Below are 19,578 nucleotides of genomic sequence, written 5' to 3'. Positions count from 1 at the left end.
GACTAAGATTGAATCGTACTACACCGGCTCCGACGCTCGTCGAATGTGCAGGGAAGCACAGCCGCGAGCTGCCCAGTGACATGAGCCTACCATATGAGCTAAATTACTTCTATGCTCGCTTCGAGGCAAGCAACACTGAAGCATGCATGAGAGCATCAGCTGTTCCAGATGACTGTGTGATCACGCTCTCCGTAGCCGATGTGAGTAAGCCCTTTAAACAGGTCAACATTCACAAGGTCGCAGGGCCAGATGGATTACCAGGACGTGTATTCCGAGCATGCGCTGACCAACTTGCAAGTGTCTTCACTGACATTTTCAACCTGTCCCTGACTGAGTCTGTAATACCAACATGTATCATGCAGACCACCATAGTCCCTGTGCCCAAGAACACTAAGGTAACCTGCCTAAATGACTACAGACCCGTAGCACTCACATCAGTAGCCATGAAGTGCTTTGAAAGGCTGGTCATGGCTCACATCAACACCATTATCCCAGAAACACTAGACCCAGTCCAATTTGCATACTGCCCCAACAGATCCACAGATGATGCAATCTCTATTGCACTCCACACTGCCCTTTCCCACCTGGACAAAAGCTACGTGAGAATGCTATTCATTGACTACAGCTCAGCGTTCAACACCATAGTGCCCTCAAAGCTCATCACTAAGCTAAGGACCCTGGGACTAAACACATCCCTCTGCAACTGGATCTTGGACTTCCTGACGGGCCGCCCCCAGGTGGTAAGGGTAGGTAACAACACATCTACCACGCTGATTCTCAACACGGGGGCCTCTCAGGGGTGCGTGCTCAGTCCCCTCCTGTACTCCCTGTTCACCCATGATTGCATGGCCAGGCACGAATCCAACACCATCATTAAGTTTGCCGACAACACAACAGTGGTAGGCCTGATCACCGACAACGATGATACAGCCTATAGGGAGGAGGTCAGCGACCTGGCCGTGTGGTGCCAGGATAACAACCTCTCCCTCAACATGATCAAGACAAAGGCGATGATTGTGGACTACAGGAAAAGGAGGACCGAGCATGCCCCCATTCTCATCGACGGGGCTGTAGTGGAGCAGGTTGAGAGCTTCAAGTTCCTTGGTATCCAAATCACCAACAAACTATCATGGTCCAAACACACCAAGACAGAGAGCACGACAAAGCCTATTCCCCCTCAGGAGACTGAAAAGATTTGGCATGGGTCCTCAGATCCTCAAATAGTTCTACATCTGCACCATCGAGAGCATCCTGACTGGTTGCATCACTGCCTGGTATGGCAACTGCTCGACCTCCGACCGCAAGGCACTACAGAGGGTAGTGCGTACGGCCCAGTACATCACTGGGGCCAAGCTTCCTGCCATCCAGGACCTCTATACCAGGTGGTGTCAGAGGAAGGCCCTAAAAATTGTCAAAGACTCCAGCCACCCTAGTCATAGACTGTTCTCTCTGCTACCGCACGGCAAGCGGTACCGGAGCGCCAAGTCTAGGTCCAAAAGGCTTCCTAACAGCTTCTACCCCCAAGCCATAAGACTAATCAAATGGCTACCCGGACTATTTGCATTGTCACCCCCCCCTCTTTTACGCTGCTGCCACTCTCTGTTTATTATCTATGCATAGTCACTTTAACTCTACCTACATGTACATATTACCTTAATTACCTCGACTAACCTGTGCCCCCACACATTGACTCTGTACCGGTACCCCCTGTATATAGCCTCGCTACTGTTATTTTACTGCTACTCTTTAATTATTTGTTATTTCTTTGTTTTTTGTTTTTTTGTTTTTTTTGTTATATATTTTTTACTTAACACTTATTTTTATTAAAACTGCATTGTTGGTCTACACCTGTTGTATTCGGCACATGTGACAAATGCAATTTGATTTGATTTGATTAGAACTGCTGAAATTAACACAATATGGTCAGCCACTCAAAGTGCAGTGTTCACTGATAGCAACCGTAATGCCTGGAGCTGTGTACCCTAAGTTAAACATACAGCATTGAAAGTTTCAGTTGCTTTGATGAAGAAAGGAATGCCTCCATTCTTGATGGGAGAAGAACACAATGAAGTTCTAAAAGTCTACCAATCCCAGCAAACGTGCCTCCAGGCTCATTCATGTGACTACTTGTGCTGGTGATTAATTAGGCCTTCTGAGACGCTTTCCTCAGGAGTGAAAGGCAAGAGCGCCGGCTGGGTCAGGGGTTGTTGTTTTGCAGACAGGGTAACCTAGGCAACTTGTATTGGCTTAGTCTGGGCAGTGTGTCGTCCAAAGGCTATTTTGTTGGGAGAAGAACTCAGAAGCCCCTAAAATATGTAGGCAGCCTCTCATGTCTATTGAACACAGTAGAGGAACCACTCAAAGGCTGCATGTTCAGTGCTCTCTGACAGACATGGTACAGTAATTCAGTAATGATCGCCTCTAAGACAAAATATAGTGTTGAAAACTCAGTAACACTATGAACCAAGTCTGTGTAATGAATTATAAATGAATGCATTAATATGTTTATAAATGCTTATAGCTAGTCTTATTATCCCACTTTCTTCTGACGCACAAGTCCCAATCGGAGTTCAACAGCTCACAGCACTCTGGCCTCAAAACAAGACTTAAAACATGTAGAAGGCAGAAGAAACGTATCTCAAAAACATGACAGGATGGAAGGAGAGGGAGAGTAGAAGGAAAGGAGGATGCATGTCAATACATGTCTAGCTGAGGAACGCTCAACTGTTCTCTTCCAGGCGGAGTTGAGTTTTGATAACTGGTCGTGTGATTTGCTAGCAATAACACTGATTTACCAAGCGCATTCACACTGAGATGAGCAACACAAATGAGGAAAAAGTTGGTGGTATTCAATAAATGTTTCAATTAAAAGTATGAATTTAAGCACCCCACGGAAGGACAAGTATCGACTGATGGTGGCTCAATGTTTTTGATAGCAAATCGCGCGACCAGTTATCAAAACTCAACTCCGTCTCGATATAGAGAGCAGAGTTGAGCGTTCCTCAGCTAATACTTGTCAATACATCTGAGCGGTTCCATTTAAGTAGCCTACAACTGCACCTCCTATAATAGGAAGAGGAACACCCTGCCTGTCTCTCTCTCCTGGCTTGTTTCTCTGTGGGTGGGAGTGTGTGTGTGTGGGAGTGTGTATGTGTGTGTGTGTGTGTGCGTGTGTGTGTGTGTGTATGCGGTGGATTCTGAAGGGCTCAGGAGGGGGGACCCAGTGGGGTTTTGCTTTAAACTGTGATGGCTCTGTTCCCGACACAGAGAGCAGCAACACAGGCCCAGAGCTTATCAGCAGCAGCCCAGCCTGGTGAAGTGAGTCAGTCAGTGTGCTCCATTGTGTGCACATCAGGACAAGTCAGTTAGGGCCATGTGCTTACTGTGGCACATCCACAGAGGAGGAAGGCTGAGAGACAACATGAAGAGGGAAACAGGACACACAAAGTGCCTTTATTCCTGGTTCAGGAAGGCAAACAGCACAATATAGCGAAGGGATTATGGCAACGAGAGGCGAGGGGGAGGTTTACAAAAGGATGTCCACCGCAGAGGGAGAGAAAGTTAGATACAGTGAACAGGTCTGTATGCTGCAGCAAAACAGTATGTGTTCCCTATGCTAACCTCCATGACAGAACACACAGAATCAACCCAGGGCGAACCGTACGAGGGAGGATTTCTGCTGTATTATAGGAAAACAAGGATTTCAGAACAATAAGACACATTGCACCAGAGCTCCACTCTTGCCTGCCTATCACTGTTCTCCTCAGTTGTTCAGTGAGATTAATGTCTTGTCTGGGGTATAATAGGTAATTAAGACTCAACAGCTCTCATCTGTGCTGCTGTACCATGAGGCACCATATCAAAGACTATCAGATGATCTACACCAGGATGGATTAAAGCTGCTCTCCAGCAGAGTGGGGGAAGAAAACACACTGAAGATCTACATTAACCCTTTACATCCCCTTTTCAACCCAATTAAATCAAGTTTTTATCAAGTATTATTATATTTTTAAAGCTATCATATCATGCCATCATTTTAAATGACATTTTCCCCCACAAAACACTAACAGTATCCTATCTGAATAAGTGTGATAAGAGTACTCTGAAGATGAAAAGAGATAAACTGATGAAATCACATTACATCTACCGGTGGCCTTGCAGGGGGAACATATTTCAACCAGGAACTGTTTGTCTTTGACACCTCCAAGGTGAGGCCCTGCATACATGGTAACTCACTGAGGCAAAGTTGTGTTGACAAAAACACTGTAAATCTTTACCTGTCGACAGAAAATATAGGAAAATGGCCACCCTCAGTACACACCTTAGGCCCTCATAAATTGCCCTCCTGTGTAGCCCTTATTACCCAGAAACCCTTGACAGATTTAGACTTATTTACATTTACATTTACATCATTTAGCAGACGCTCTTATCCAGAGCGACTTACAAATTGGTGCATTCAACTTATGATAGCCAGTGGGACAACCACTTTGTTTTTTTTATACTATTTTTATACTATTCCAGGTATTCCTTAAAGAGGTAGGGATTGTGGATTTTGTAGTTGACTTAAGCTTTCCACAACAGATTTTCCATGTTGCTACCAACCTTATTATAATGCTAAAATGAAACATTTCTACACAAAAAAACATTGTTCTCACATATTAGTGTTATTTAACACTGTAAATTAAAGGAATGAGTGGTTTTGGGTGGATTTTTCCTTTAATATGTGTGTTTGGCTATGCAGGTGTTCAGGTGAGCTGGGGTCTTGAATAGACACTAGTCTGCTACTGAGACAAAAGAGGCACCTGGCCCATTGAACAGCGTCAGCATACCGTGTGGATAGACAGATGGAATACCTTGGCTTATGCACACTGCCAGAAATTATTACTTTCAACATGCTAAATTGCCACTTAAATAAAGAACCAATGGTGCTGCTATTTTAATGTACTGCATAATCGTGTCTTGTCAACAGTCAAAGCCCTTTACAACTCACATATTCACAGAACAAGACTTCTCCTGTGAAAATAAATAAATGCACAATTAACTTACACTCCAACTCCACACGGCTCAGCTCAGTGCCGTGACATACTGTATCACTTCTCTCTCAACGACTGTAGTTTGGTTGGTGCCAGCGCCCGCTAGCTTGACAGCACATATTACAGCTAATAGCCAATTAGCTTGCTCACAGGTTGGGAGGCTGTGTACTCTGTCATACTAGGGCCCAGTGGAGACTGATAGAGTTCTCTGGCTGTGTCTGTAAAGGGGGCACTCTCTCATTAGAACATATCAGTGGCTGACACGTCTTCCTGACATTGTTCTTTCTCTGAGAGTAGGGGAGGAAGAAGGGTGTGGTGGGGAGTAGGCCTACTCTCTGGGTTTATTCCTGAGAGAGGAAATACACACTGGCAGAGTTTGGATGTAGGGTTGCCTCTACTCCCCACAACCTTTTGTTGTCCCTGCTTCTGCTTCCTTTCTGCTCATTAAAGTAATACAATCACTAGGCCCTTCAGGAAGGCACTCACATTTCCATCCCTGACATCCCTTAGGAAACCAATGGGTGGTTCACGGATGATAAATATGGCCTATTCCAACAATTCCAGGCTAGGAAATGAAAAATAACAAGAGAACATCAGAAGGGGACCTTTTTCTCTCCCCAAAATAAAGTACATGTTAAAAAACAGCACAAAAACCTTGTTTTGTTTTTTATGTTTGTGTACATTTTTCAGTCTCTTCAATGAGGTAGACAGCAGTCTTTGAGAGACTAGATGTTAGATGTGTCACTCTATTAAACCAGTCAGTGGAGGTGCGTCTCCTGTTGCCTCCTATCATGTTGATCTGACTCCCACTACACTTGGTGCCTGTGGATTAGTGCTCACTCTCTGAAGAGGGGAGATTTTAAAAGAGATTCTGTTTTTGCTTTGTGAGTCTCATCTGCACAGCGCTCTGAGCATGATTTCTCCTGAAGGGTTTCTATTTTCAGTGTAGAGTATTGCCTCTGTTCAGGAACAAACTCACCACCGCAGGAAACAAATCAAAACATTTCAAAGCAACACATTACAGTGGCTGAACAACCGTGGTTGCCAAAGGCAGGCAAAGACATAGTCAGGAATCAATATGAAAATACTGTGCATCTTCTTATCTAAGCACAGGCATCTTTACAGTACATATCTTAAGTACCATTGATGATTGCCTCTTGTCTGTTTTCGATGGTAGAGCAGCCACTTAAGCAAAGGTTTTCACAGTAAAATCCCTTGATCAATGTTTGTATAGAAATCAACAAGCGGGTGATATTTTTTCAAACAGAGAAATGTATTTCAGATCGATACATGTTTATTCTAGGACAAAGACCAGGAAATACAGTGACAGATGCATTCTTCAGGAAATAATCAGGCAACTATTTCTTCACCATTTGACCAGTCTTACAAAATTGCTACAAAACCCTCATACATTGATCCATTCTAGAAACTAAAGAAGAAATATTCAGCAGTATCAGATGGCCGGTCTGAAGTTTATAACCCCAAAATCTATGTCTAATATCAGATATAGCAGCTCAGTGTATTCTGAGAGACGAGGAGTTGAGTATGTTACAAACTACTACCTACTAAATGTAGGAGGACATTTAAAAGAAGTACATTGAAAATGTAAATGAAATATGGATAGTGTGGGATAATGTGTGTGTGCGTTGTTAAAAAGCTGTTGCACTGGTGATATTTATATCTCCTTGAATCATTCATTAGGTTAAATGTCACATGGTCACAGATGGCGAGCACTGAGCATGCTTTAGTGAGTGCAAATTAGCATGGAGGTGTGTTTACATTTTAAACTCTAATTTCCTTTGGCTATTCCACAAAACTGCAAACCTAGAGGGGTATCAACAAACACTGCTAACTATATGGGACAGGCATATCCCCCAAAAGTCTAATTTCTTATGTAAATGATACTGTGTCTCATTTGCTAAGATCTATACTAGCCTGTTGGGAATCATCTATCTGATTTAATGTCCTCAGTTGCCAGACAGTCTGACTCACAGCGCATCACTCAGCTAACAAGTTTGGCAGGGCTAGAGCAATTACAATTATTTTGGGAGAATGTGTAATGACATACAATAAGCTCTAGGGACACACTGTCTGAATATTCCTCAATGTAAGACCTATAAAAAGTCAACATGGCTCACATTTACTTTGTATCAAATTAAGTTATAGTGTGTGCACCTTAATGTTTGACTACATTGATTTCCAGTAAGCTATTACTTGCCTTGATTGCTCACCACCTAAACTAAACCTCCTTGAAAATGTTTCTCCTTAGCCACAAATTAAGTATTGTAATGGAATTCAAAACACTTTTTTCAAAATTTAGAACATAAATCTGAATGTCACATCATAACATTTAATTAAAGTTTCAATTATAGCCAATTAATCAACATTAATCAATGTAATATAATGCTGGGAGGATAAGTTAAAGACTTTACCCGATAACAAATGACAGCGCATGCTTGAATGTTTTCACTGCATGCAAGAGAGTGAGACAGAGAGAGAGTGAGAGAGAGAGAGAGAGAGAGAGAGAGAGAGAGAGAGAGAGAGAGAGAGAGAGAGAGAGAGAGAGAGAGAGAGAGAGAGAGAGATGTGTGATGCGCCTCCATTTAGAATATTTTCCTGTATGATAATAAGACTCTGAAGCTGGAAAGAGACAGAAAATGATTATCATGCCCATAACATTTCCCCTTCCCTTCCCTTTTACATTGGATCGTAAGATTCAGGAAATAAATACTTGGCTGAGCCAAATTAAATTAGATCAAGGCGGCTAAAGCTGCTTATCTATCTGATGATAATAGAGAGTTATCTGGTCAAAATCTATGATAAGTACAGACTTATGCTGCTTGATAACTTTTTGTTTGTGAGCGTGACATCATTTAAATAATGGGTCTGCTTGTCTGCCATGATATCTAAACCATATCTGAATCTTAATTATTGTATCAAACAAACGAGACAACATAATATTTTCTAAAGAAAACGTTGAACAACAGAAAGAAAGAAAACTGAAAAATCTCCAAAACGGAGTAGAATTCAAGTCATGCTCCACCAAAGCCTATACCTTTACCCATAACAATCCATGAAGACACCAGTAGATAAAGTGAAGAGGAACTTGAGAAGACTCAAGGTTTCTTTCGATCTGCTTTTTTAAATATTTCAGTAACAGCCATTCTACAGATGTCACACCAACCACTTGTGATGTGCTCCTGAGCTTGAGTTGTTTCTCACTGCAACTAAAAACAGACTTCACTGGCCTATATACTGGAACACTAGGTCCACATAGATTTGGAATGAAGGCCCAAACACTGGGATCTCTCATCATCATAACATCACAGTTATTCCAGCTGGTGTTGGTTTTCAATTAATTATTCACGTTGGGAGCGCTCAGATTTTTACTGAGGGAATGTTGATGGGAATCTGGCACAGGTCAGTCCAGCCTGAGCCTTTTGCAAGTACTTCAATCAGATAAGCTGCTGCTCTCTTTGAGCTTGGCTTTTGGCTGCAGGCTAGGAACATAAATTCCTAGGCTGCACCTAACTCCTAATGGAATAGATGACACTGTGGCAGAGGCTAGGATCACACGTACACCGCCCTTCTTCACCAAAGCACAGAGTTGATGGAAGTACAATAAGAGTGTGACTTATTTGTCTGGCATTATATCCTGCTAACCCAGCTCTGGTGAACCAGCCCCCTCTGTTCTGCTGCCGGTGTGAACAGGGGTGCTGCATCAGGGAGAGATGGGATGGGTGGAACAATAGCCTGAGGTAGTAGTGTTGTTGTTGTTTAATGGCAGAGCCTCTTTAACTGAACCAGCTGGCTGAATGTGTCACCAGCCATTGAAGGTGGAAAACAAGCCCCAGAGCCCAAGAAGTCTTCCATAAGGGTGCATGATGGAAACAGGCTGCCAACCAAATTCAAGACATCAAGATGGGAGCCTGGGAATAATACTAAATAGATGGTGAGCCTACCTATTATAAGAGGTATTTTATGTACCGTACCATCCCACATGCAAACAGCAAGAAATATGTCCACCATCGTTCTATTCTCCAGCTCGAATACAGTCACAGCCTTTTGCTCCCACGCATTGATAGAATAGATGTATGATGAGAAATGACAAACAACAGCTGAATGGAAGTGAAGGGAAAGTCAGTCATCTGTTGTTATCTATTGTCCTCCCCTTCCCTTTATTCATCACTTCCATTCCACTCCAGTTAAACTGCAGTCTGAAAATAAACAGCTTTCTCTTGAGTCCTGTCTCCACATCCTCCCACTCTGTCTGAGGGAGTAATATGGGCACAAGGAGAGCAGGATTTAAATGGTTACCCCTCTCCAAATGAACCTGCCCCCTCCCCTCTACCACAGAGCCACTTTAAGGAATGTTCTGGTGACTGTGGAAACCCCGTGACAGGACCAGTGGACCCATGAGCACTTCCATTTCCCCCAAATGAAAAGGCCCGTCCTTCTCAATGAGGCCCAGATCCCCTCCTCTTCCAGAAGCTATTAGCTCTCTAACCAGAGGGAGCAGGACTGGAGGACACTGAAGGAGACTGGAGGAGACTGGGGGAGGCTGAGTGAGGCTGAAAGAGGCTTGGGAAGACTGAAGGAGACTGAGGAGGCTGGAGCAGGAAGGAAGTGGCTGAAGCAGGAAGGAAGAGGGAGGAGGCTGGGGGAGACTGGATGAGACTGGCCTTTAAACATGGCCTGACTGACTGGAGGGCCCTGTGCTCCTGAGCGTGTTCAGTCTGCGTGCTGCAGAGACAGACATCCAGCAGGGAGCTTTAGGCTCCTCTCAGAGGGAGAAGTGCTTGGCTGACTTATGTGTACCAGACAAACACCATTACGCTTTGTTTGCCTGAGGTGGAAGGCTACTCAATGAGGCTACAAAGATGTGCATTCAGATGTCTTATATTTTTTTCATTGATGTTTTTCCTCTCTAAATATTTATGGCAAGGTAAAAGCTTTCTCATTTGTGATAATTACTATTCAACAACCTTGCTACAGCAGAGCGCTTTTATTTATCTCAAAGCTGGAGGGTTTGGCCTCTCTGCTTAGCAAAGTTTTTCTCAGACACAAACAACACATTCTCATTCTTAAGAGTGAATCACAACAGGGAACGGCAGCTGCATGGACCACCAGTTCATTCCACGTTTGCGTGCTTTCGTACATTTCCGACTTGCTAACTGGTTGAACGCGGCATGTGTATAACTACAACCTGTTAGCAAGTCGGAAATGTACGAGTTTCCTAGTTCCGACTAGCACATGAACGCGGCATTAGATTATGGGAGTGCTGAAGAGTTTGTGAACAGTTATGAAAACAACTAGCTTATATTCATCCACAGCCTACGTCTCAAGAAAACAATAGATAACCAAAGAAGAAAATAGATTTTAATTGTTGACATGACTTTAAGGTGAATCGCCTACGCTTTACAGTCTAATTCAATGATGAAACTTTCGACAGTATGTAGTCCCTGGAAGTCTCTGCATTTTGGAGAATATGCGTTGTACATCACGCACGTCTATGCTGTTTATGTCTTCTGGCATAGAAAACACTAGAGCCATTATTCTTATACTATTAAAGAAGGAAATGTTACCTTCAAAATCATTAAACGGAGTAAAACTCCCATGTGAGGTGAACTTGATGAATTGAAATTGACTAGGGGATGTGGAATTGGCAGTAACACTGATACTCAAATGCGATAAGATTAAGTTTCAACTGTGGCTCTAATTCAAAGAAAATGGCAGAGTCTCCTGGCATATCCAACACTGTGAGAGGAAGAAATGCTTAGATGTTCAATAACTCTGTAATCAGAGTAAAGCACATCCATGCTTACCTTACTGTTTGAGGGGTTTATGATAATAAACCCAGCTATCATTTTACAACATGTGCTATCATTATCACGACAGGGGTTGCAAATTCATAAATTTTGAACCAAACAATTTCCCTAACTTAAATTCCAGATAGTGCTATGAGAGATTTAATTGACTCGAAAGTGTCTGCAGTGAGGGAACATTTTTAGCAGTCCACTCCTTATCACTGCTCTGCAGATGCCCCACTAAAGCACATGAGAGGGAAGGTTTTCGCTGTGCCACTTCGCTAACACCTCAGGTCAGACAGAGTGGTTGGCCGCTGACGGCTGCCATTGCCCTCTGTGACAGACTGACAAAGCGCTGCCTGGTGGCTATATTCCTTCTATCATGTTTTGTCAGAATATCTGTTTTCCAAAGCTTCAAACTGGGTTTTTATAAAAGGCAGCTCAGAAGCATCCACTTAGAGCTTTCAGAAGTAACACACAATGTCCTGTAGCCTTTCAATTCAAGACCATTTTCTTTTCTGTTCTTCTCAAGCTGCTGGGACAGGACAATATTCCCCAACCATAGCATGAAGACATTGAAAGCTGTGACTGAAGAAAGATTATCTTGTTACTAAATAGGCATTATTTACATTGTGCTTGTGTGCATCATGCCTGCTGTAGAGTTATTACTAGAGATGGGGGAAAACATCTATACAGTTAAATATCAGGATATAATATGTTATGATATATGGTATCGTATCGTATTGTTTTGAATATATCGCAATATTATTTTTGCACTAGTTGGCTGTACCTGCACCAAAACTCCAGTATTTTTCCTTCATAGCTTGTTCTCCATCTCATTTTTAAATAGGCAGCCATTTTGTTTTTAGCACTTTTATTTCCATGGCTCACTCTTGTCCTTCTGCAGCAGATGTAGCCGACAAACTGTTGTTTTATTACAGAGCAGTACTGTACTATCCTTTCTACATTGTGGAATTGACATCAGAGTTGATATAAACATGTAATAAGAGAATACAATACGCTGTTGTGGAACTAACTTTAGAAAGTAATACCTGCATCAGGATAGTTCTTAACATTCCTCTAGTCTTCTCCACGGCCTGCTATTTGTCTTCACATGGATATTTCTCTGAATAATTGCTAGAGAGTGGGAGTAGCTAATGAGGCTGAACCTGAACCTGTGACCTGAGGTCTGAGGGGTCATGTCATGTGTGTGTGAAGTACTAGCAGATGCACATCATACACTTCAGGCTATCCTCTTTGATTAATGCACCACTAGCATTTCAAGCCTTTTGTGGGTCCAACAGAATCAGACTGCAGCAAGCCAACACTACTGGTGTTGGAATGCTCAACCTGAGTTCATTCGAGTTCCGCACACAATTCAGTGGAGGCAGTCGGATGCAAATACAAACAGCATTTTAAGTATCTTTTGGGAGAATGTGTAATGACTTAATTCCTTCCAGTATCACCACCTTAAAACATATTGGATCTATTTTTACACTTTGCATTTGCATTCTAAAGGCAGCAGTGAATATTTGATGGCTTGCACTTGTGCAGTGAGGAGGCGGAACAGAGAGGCAGAGGAGAGAGGCTGGCAGAGCAGAGCAGAGCACTCCAGGCATAAACTCCTCTTATGACCAAAGATTCTGTCTCCACTTCAGCCTCTGACTGGCGTAGGCTACTTCTCTATACAAGCTGATGGCCTTGATGAAGAACAGAGGAGAGATTCTAAATCAATAGAAAGAATAGCAGCTCTTTGAGATCCGAACAGTCACAGACAAGGTTTAGAAAACAAAAAGAACGCCTGTAGAATGTGAAGGTTTCATGAGGAAGTGGAGTATAGAAACCACACATGCTAAATATATCAGTAATGAGGTTTACAGATCCATGCCTCTCAAATGTGCAAAACCTCATGCTGATTGTGCACACATTTGTGATGCTTGTGTATCAGAGGCATTTGTGGGAACAAGTAATACGTCACTCAGACTATTTCAGGAGTAGAGATGGCATGTTTCAGAACACCACTCATCTCTCTGGGCATTCCTTCAGGTATTGCCTGCAGTGACACAGTGACAGCTCTAGAGAGGTGGACAGGACTTAACTAGTGTTGACAAGTTGAAAATACGTTTTCAGACAACATTTAAAACAGAAAACATTTTATACTCCTGAATATTGTGGATGATAAATACTCACACATTGTTTCTGCTGATGCACCTGCTATAGTCAGATGTGGAAATGTCCCCTGTGACACTGATGCAACTCAGGTGCAAGCTCTGAGCTTCAAAGGCCCTGATAACTTCACCTAGCATCACATCCTACAGTAACAGAAACACAGAGTCATCTCTTATTGGCTCCCTGTGAAAACAGACATATAAAGGGCTCTCCTCCTCCAGCCCTGTGGTCTGTGCTCTTCAACATGAGGCATCTGACACAGACACTCCAAGTCTAAGAGTTTACTGAGACAGCAGAGGACAGGCTGCTATCTGTCCTCACATCTGATGTATGCTAATGCTAATGCTAATGCCAAAGTCACAGTGAGTTTCAATTTCAACTGGAGAGAAGAGGAAGAGTGAGTTGAACTTGGAGGGTAAATATATTATCATTCTCATAAAATAAGAATTTAAGGCTACTGTCTTTCATGGTAATGTCACAACTTAAAGTGAAAATAATGAGGGTTTCTTTCTGATGCAAGGTGAATGAAGTAATCAAAAGAGGATGGGATAATGAGAGTGGTTGATATTCTTTGAAGCAATTTTCTCTCGATTAAAAGGTTACAAGACGGGCCTACATGGTAATGCCAGAGGGGAAACACCCCGACACAGGTGGCAAAGTTTACACAGTGGGAAGGTTTACACATCATTGGGTCTTCTTTTTGAGCAGAGCAGATTAGGGGCTTGCCTTGAAGCCTACCTGAACCATTCATAGACAACTGCTTTAAAAATCTTTAAAGCACAACTATTAAAAATTATCCAATGTTTTCTTTCAAGACAACAGCCTCTTGAGAGAGCTACGCTGAATTGTAGTGTCTGATAGGCCACTTTCTGCTTCTACAGCGCTGTTCTTCCTTATGAGATTAGTCAGTCTATGAGACAGAGATGACTAAACCGCTGCCCTATGCCCACTGGCCGGAATGGAGCGGTTTGGTAGTGTAGGCATGGATGATTTCCCCCTCATAATAACGTCTGTTCATAGTTCATCTTTTGAGTCGTCTGTGGTTTACAACAAAAAACAACAACAACAGCGGGTGCACTCAATCGGCGTCAACCCAACCGTACACGCTCTCTGGCTTCAAAACAAATCATCACTTCCAGGCTTTGTACCTGCATGCTTTTACGACTGTAACAGCATTTCAAAGGACATCGTTGCTTGCAAATGTTTTTGGCTTCAGCCAAGAACTCCTTCTGACACAATGAGGCCAGAATGACTCTTTGTCTTCACCTGCAACTGTCACTTCTGGCCTTGAAACAGACAGAAGGCTGCTGTTTTAACTTCCCTTTCAGTATATGACAACTTGACGTCTAAACTGCAATCAATAAAAGAAGACATACTGTACGTTAGTCATTACTAGTTTTACTACAACATGTCTATATGCCCACACGTCAATACAACTAGTATGAAAAATGATGGACATCACTAATGCCCAGTGACAGTGGAACATGCTTGGGATTAGGGCTGTTACGGTGACCGTATTACCGCCACACCGGCGGTCATGGGTCATGACCGCAGTCAAATTTCACGTGACCGTTTAGTCACGGTAACTAGGCTTCTCCAAGCTCTGATGCTGCTGATGGTCATTAGTAGCCTACCAAATTTGCTAACTGCCTGGTACTCAGCACTCTATTGTCCCTCTAACCACTCTGACATCAATGCAAATGTTTTTGAAAATCAAATCAAACACTTCATGAGAGCCCATGAGCTCATGTTGTGCAACATTTCTATAGGCTATGCAATTGTGAGGAATATTTCTGTCTGTAATAAAGCCATTTTGCGGGGAAAAACTCATTCTGATTGGATGGGCCTGGCTCCCCAGTGAGTGAGCCTGGCTGCCAAGTGGGTGGGCATATGCCCTCCAAGGTCCAGCCATGGCTGCACCCCTGCCCAGTCATGTGAAATCCATAGATTAGGGCCTTCTGAATTTATTTCAATTGACTGATTTCCTTTTATGAAATGTAACTCAGTAAAGTCTTTGAAATTGTTGCATGTTGCGTTTATATTTTTGTTCAGTATAATAAAGTATTACATGCATAATCGCATTTGCGGTCACCTTTGAGAACAGTGTTTTCCCGCTAATTGATTGCATTTTGGAATATTTGCGCTTATAGCCTACTGCCATGTGCGCATTGCTGCACTTATAATGTGAAGAAATAGCCTAATAGTTTATAAACATTTTAAGCTAAACGTTCTCATCTGTTGCATCAGCCTCATTGCTTTTAAAAGGTATTTTGATGCGAGTGGTTGTATTAATTTGGGATCTATCGCATCCTACAACTGTACCAGTGTATGTTTGGAATATTTATTTATTGCACAGAAGGACAAGTTGACCAATAGAATAGGTAAACTTTTGTACTATGGGGGATAGCAGATTGACATAGGGTAGTGCTTTTGCTGTTCGTTAGGCCTACTCATCTTGTTGGCTGACGAAAAGTAGGCTAAATGTGGACAGTTCTTATAACATCTTCAATATCGGCCTTGGAAATTTGATAAGAGGGACGCACGCAGTTGCGTCCCCGATGTGTCTGTCTTCACTTGTAGCCTACTTCTTAGCTGAGATGCCTGTGAGAAGGACCCGTTCACGTGACGGGCATTGGCTAATAAGAATTGAGATATTTGAGGGAGCCATGTGAGTGAGAGGTGCTTCGGAGCGCGGGAGCCGGGATAAGGGAATTACAATTGTTATATTCAGCCCAAGGGCACAACGGCCACCGCAAAAGGCATTTTTTAGGGGGCATTACGGCCACACAAGGGGGATACCGCCGGGATAAGGCCTGGTGAGAATATTATCAAGTGCTTGTCAAATTGTGAATGAGAGACTGATGAAGTATGTAAAGCCTGCACAAGAAACAACTCAGAGCTCATGCCTTTCATGCAACTTTTTTCAAATCATCATTAGAGTTGCATCATGCAGCCTTAGAATGTATTAAAAATCAAAACATATAGCCAACGTTTGTGTCACAACTAAGGTTGCATAAATAACTTGAAATTAAGCATATAGGAGGACCTGTTTCTTTGTTAACCACTCAACACAGAATAGCCACATGTGCGCACTTCCTTGGAAATCGTTTGGAGAAAATATCCTTTCTATTTTATTTAGCTATGTTCAATTGTATTCTTCATACTATAAAATAATACAAAATTATGTGGAATTCTAAGCAAATCTTGTCTGCTAAATGAACTAGTGTAGCCCACAGCCATATGGTATAGCCACATCAGGGCCTAACAGAAGGACAACTCATTATGCTTTTCTGTTCTTCAGAAATAGACTACATTTAATAACCTGTCTAAAATAAATAATGGATTTATTGTGATGGTGTAGGCAATATTAAATGGATTTATTAGACTTTTTTAAATTGAGATGTTCCAAAAGTCTGCATCAGTGGCTTGTACTCTATGCGTGGAAGCCAGGAGATACTAAACGTGTTTATATTAATTAACAGTCAATTACCGTGAGACCGGCAGTTATTTGCTTGACAATCACTGACCGCCACAGCCCTACTTGGAATATGTTCAATTTAATGATGAATGAATAAATATAATGATAGCCTACACAGGAAAGCACATTACTATAACTGATTGTACTAATGTGCACTATAAGAAAACATGACAGCATGAATGGGGCATGTTTTAATGTGCACAGGGCAGATTGTGATTATATGGATTGGTGATAACTATTTTGAATGACAGGACGTGTTGCAGCCCAGTGGACGAATGTGACCAGATGCTAATTGCTATAGCGATTTTAATGAACATCTGAAAATAAACCTGTGTGGTGTGTGTGTTGCCTTCAGGTGGTTTGTGATGAACACTGAAAAACAATTAGATAACAGGAGAATTTAGCGGCACAAAGTAATTAAGTTCCAGGGTAAAAAGTAATAAAATGAGACATGGTGATAATTGAGGCTGATTTTCAACATCCTGTGGATATGAAATGCATTAGTAGTACTCTCTCCCAATACATCATCACACATGCCAGTTTGCAGTGGAGCGCTAATTTCTGTCAGGTTCAGGGAATGTTCAACTCTGGCTGATTGGGCCTATACTCATAGCTCCTCACAGGTTCTTCATTCCCTCTAATTAACTAGCAATTAGGTCCCATTGCCGCTAATTAGAATCCCCTGCTCAAGATATGGGAGAAAAAAAGTGGCTCCTCTGTAATTAGCTGCTTCATATACTCAATAGTTAGTATAAGTTAGAAAGCCTCTCCACTCGGTACACTCCATAATAAGAACACTGATGCAGTAGGGAGTTGTTTCACTCACTGACGGTTCAACAACAATGACATAGCTAACAACCTCAATAGTCTCACAGCTATGCATGTGCCAATGAATAACTATTATAGAATAACACACAATGACCCACAGTATGACAGTTAGTTAGGTCCATTCGGTTCACTCCTGGATCAGTGATGGGATTATTAATGTGTTATGAGCCCTGGGAGCCAGTGAGCAGGGGACATGATGAGACATATGCGTTTTGATTAACATCCCAATTAGGGTTAACAGTGATGAATCCCCGGGCAGGCCACTGGTGATGCAGCCTCCTACCGAGTCTCTTCCTTCCTTCCTTCCTTCCTTCCTTCCTGTCATCATCTCTCTCCATCTCACTTCTATCAGTCTCTGGGTTATCAATCCACAGTTTACACCAACCTTTAGCAGGATACAGATGTAGGATCTTAATTGGAGCCAGTTTGCTACAGTGGATAAAGAATCCTGCAGCAACAGGAAATGTGAATTATTATGTGTATTATAATTAATAGCCATTTTTGTAGAGGTTGATAAATTTTTCGTATGGGTAAATCCAGTCTGAAATGTCTATGTGAAAATGTCAAACTTCAGAAGCCTTTTTAAACCTCAGATACACTATGTTTGAAAGTTATCCTGCAACAGGGTGATCAAATTAAGATCCTTCATCTGTAGTCTGCTGAACCTTCCTGAAATGCAGGAAATGTAAAACTTGTAGTGTATTTGAGGTTTAAAAAGGCTTCTGAAGTTTGTAATTTCCACTTAAAAATGTCAGACTTCATTTTCCCTTACGAAAAATGTATCAACCCCTACAAAAATGTCCATTCATTATAATCCAAATAATACTTCACATTTCCTGTTGCTGCAGGATTATTTTCCTGCTGTAGCGAACTGGCTCAAATTAAGATCCTACATCTGTAAATATCTCCAGACCTGTTTTCGAATGCAGCCATCGACTGTGCTGTGCTCTGCATGACCTCGATTTGCACCACTGTGCCAACTCTTCCTTCATTCTTGTCAGTGTCACGGATTCAGCCGAGGCTGCCCCTCCTCCTTGCTCGGGCAGGCTTCGGCGTTCGTCGTCCCCGGAGTACTAGCTGCTACCGATCTATGTTTCTGTGTTTGACTTGTTAAGTCTTGATTGTCTACACCTGTTTTCCATTATGTTGTATTGTCTTCCCTATTTAACCCTCTGTCTTTCATTGTGTGTTGTGTGTGATTGTATTTTCGTCATCGGCAGTCGTTAGTGTGCGGGTTATTTTCCTCCCTGTGTGGAGGTTGTATGTACTCAGTTTACTTTCTAGTAAAGTATGTTTCCAGTAAGCTCTGTGTCCTGCGTTTGACTTCGCCCACCGCATTTCACTGACGCTTATGACAGTCAGGGAGTTTCTATATGAATTCCTAAATAAGAAAATGTGCTTGTGCATTTCCCCTGTGTAGTATATCCTGGTATGTTTCCTGCTCTATGAGAAAGCAGTCCTACTCATAAATCAATACATCAAAGACTAATACAGTATTAGAATAGAAAGACTCTAGAACTCCAGAAATAAAAGGTTTTTTTCTGCTCAAACCAAAATGTTCCTTTCTTACTCAGAGGCATGAATTATGAATTATGAAGTAAATAGGACAGCAGATGAATATGGGTAGACAATCTAGCATGTAAAAACAAAGCACGCCAATTTCTCTAAGTTACTGTCACCTTCACTCAGCTTCCTCGTTTCGCCACATGGAGATGAGCCTTCCTTAAAAAGCCTGTCTGGTGGAACACAAGCTGTCTTTGTGCCCATGTGTGCACTTAGCAAATAGACTGGGCAGATATGAGGGACTGAGACAAATTGCTTGGGATGATGGTGGGGTATAGAGGAGAGGCCGAGTCTGCATGGGACCATCTTAATCACAGTATAGCCAGAGAGGGCTGTCAAACGCTTTTGTTTCAGTGGGACACTTCTAAACGCTGTCCTGAAGTATCTGTACGTTGCTTTCTAGATATTCTAGCAGATACGGAGTAAACCATAAAAATAACCCCCTCCTTACACTTCTCCAGCAATGAGACATGAATCTACCTCAGAATCACAGTAGTGACTAACATCAATTACATGAAGACACTATTTTATCAGTTAATTCAAATAAACATGGCACAGTAGCCTTGAATAAGTGCCAGAGATATTTTCCTGTTTAGAGTAAATTGTCAGGGGGAAATACCTGCAAGGGAGGTTAACATTTCTAATTTATTCAGATTTTCCTCATGATGCTTTTGCCCTCTGGATTCTTTGTAATTAATTG

General features: G+C 42.2%; 1 protein-coding gene across 1 annotated transcript in view; it reads right to left on the bottom strand.

Moving 5' to 3' along the window:
• Positions 1-19,578, bottom strand: part of LOC123484102 (polypeptide N-acetylgalactosaminyltransferase 18-like) — a 95,250-nt gene that overhangs the window by 63,858 nt on the left and 11,814 nt on the right. The gene's annotated exons all lie outside the window — the stretch shown is intronic.

Source organism: Coregonus clupeaformis, unplaced genomic scaffold (assembly GCF_020615455.1).
Source record: "Coregonus clupeaformis isolate EN_2021a unplaced genomic scaffold, ASM2061545v1 scaf0196, whole genome shotgun sequence".
Lineage (NCBI taxonomy): Eukaryota > Metazoa > Chordata > Actinopteri > Salmoniformes > Salmonidae > Coregonus > Coregonus clupeaformis.
This window is presented reverse-complemented; position numbering and strand designations above follow the sequence as displayed.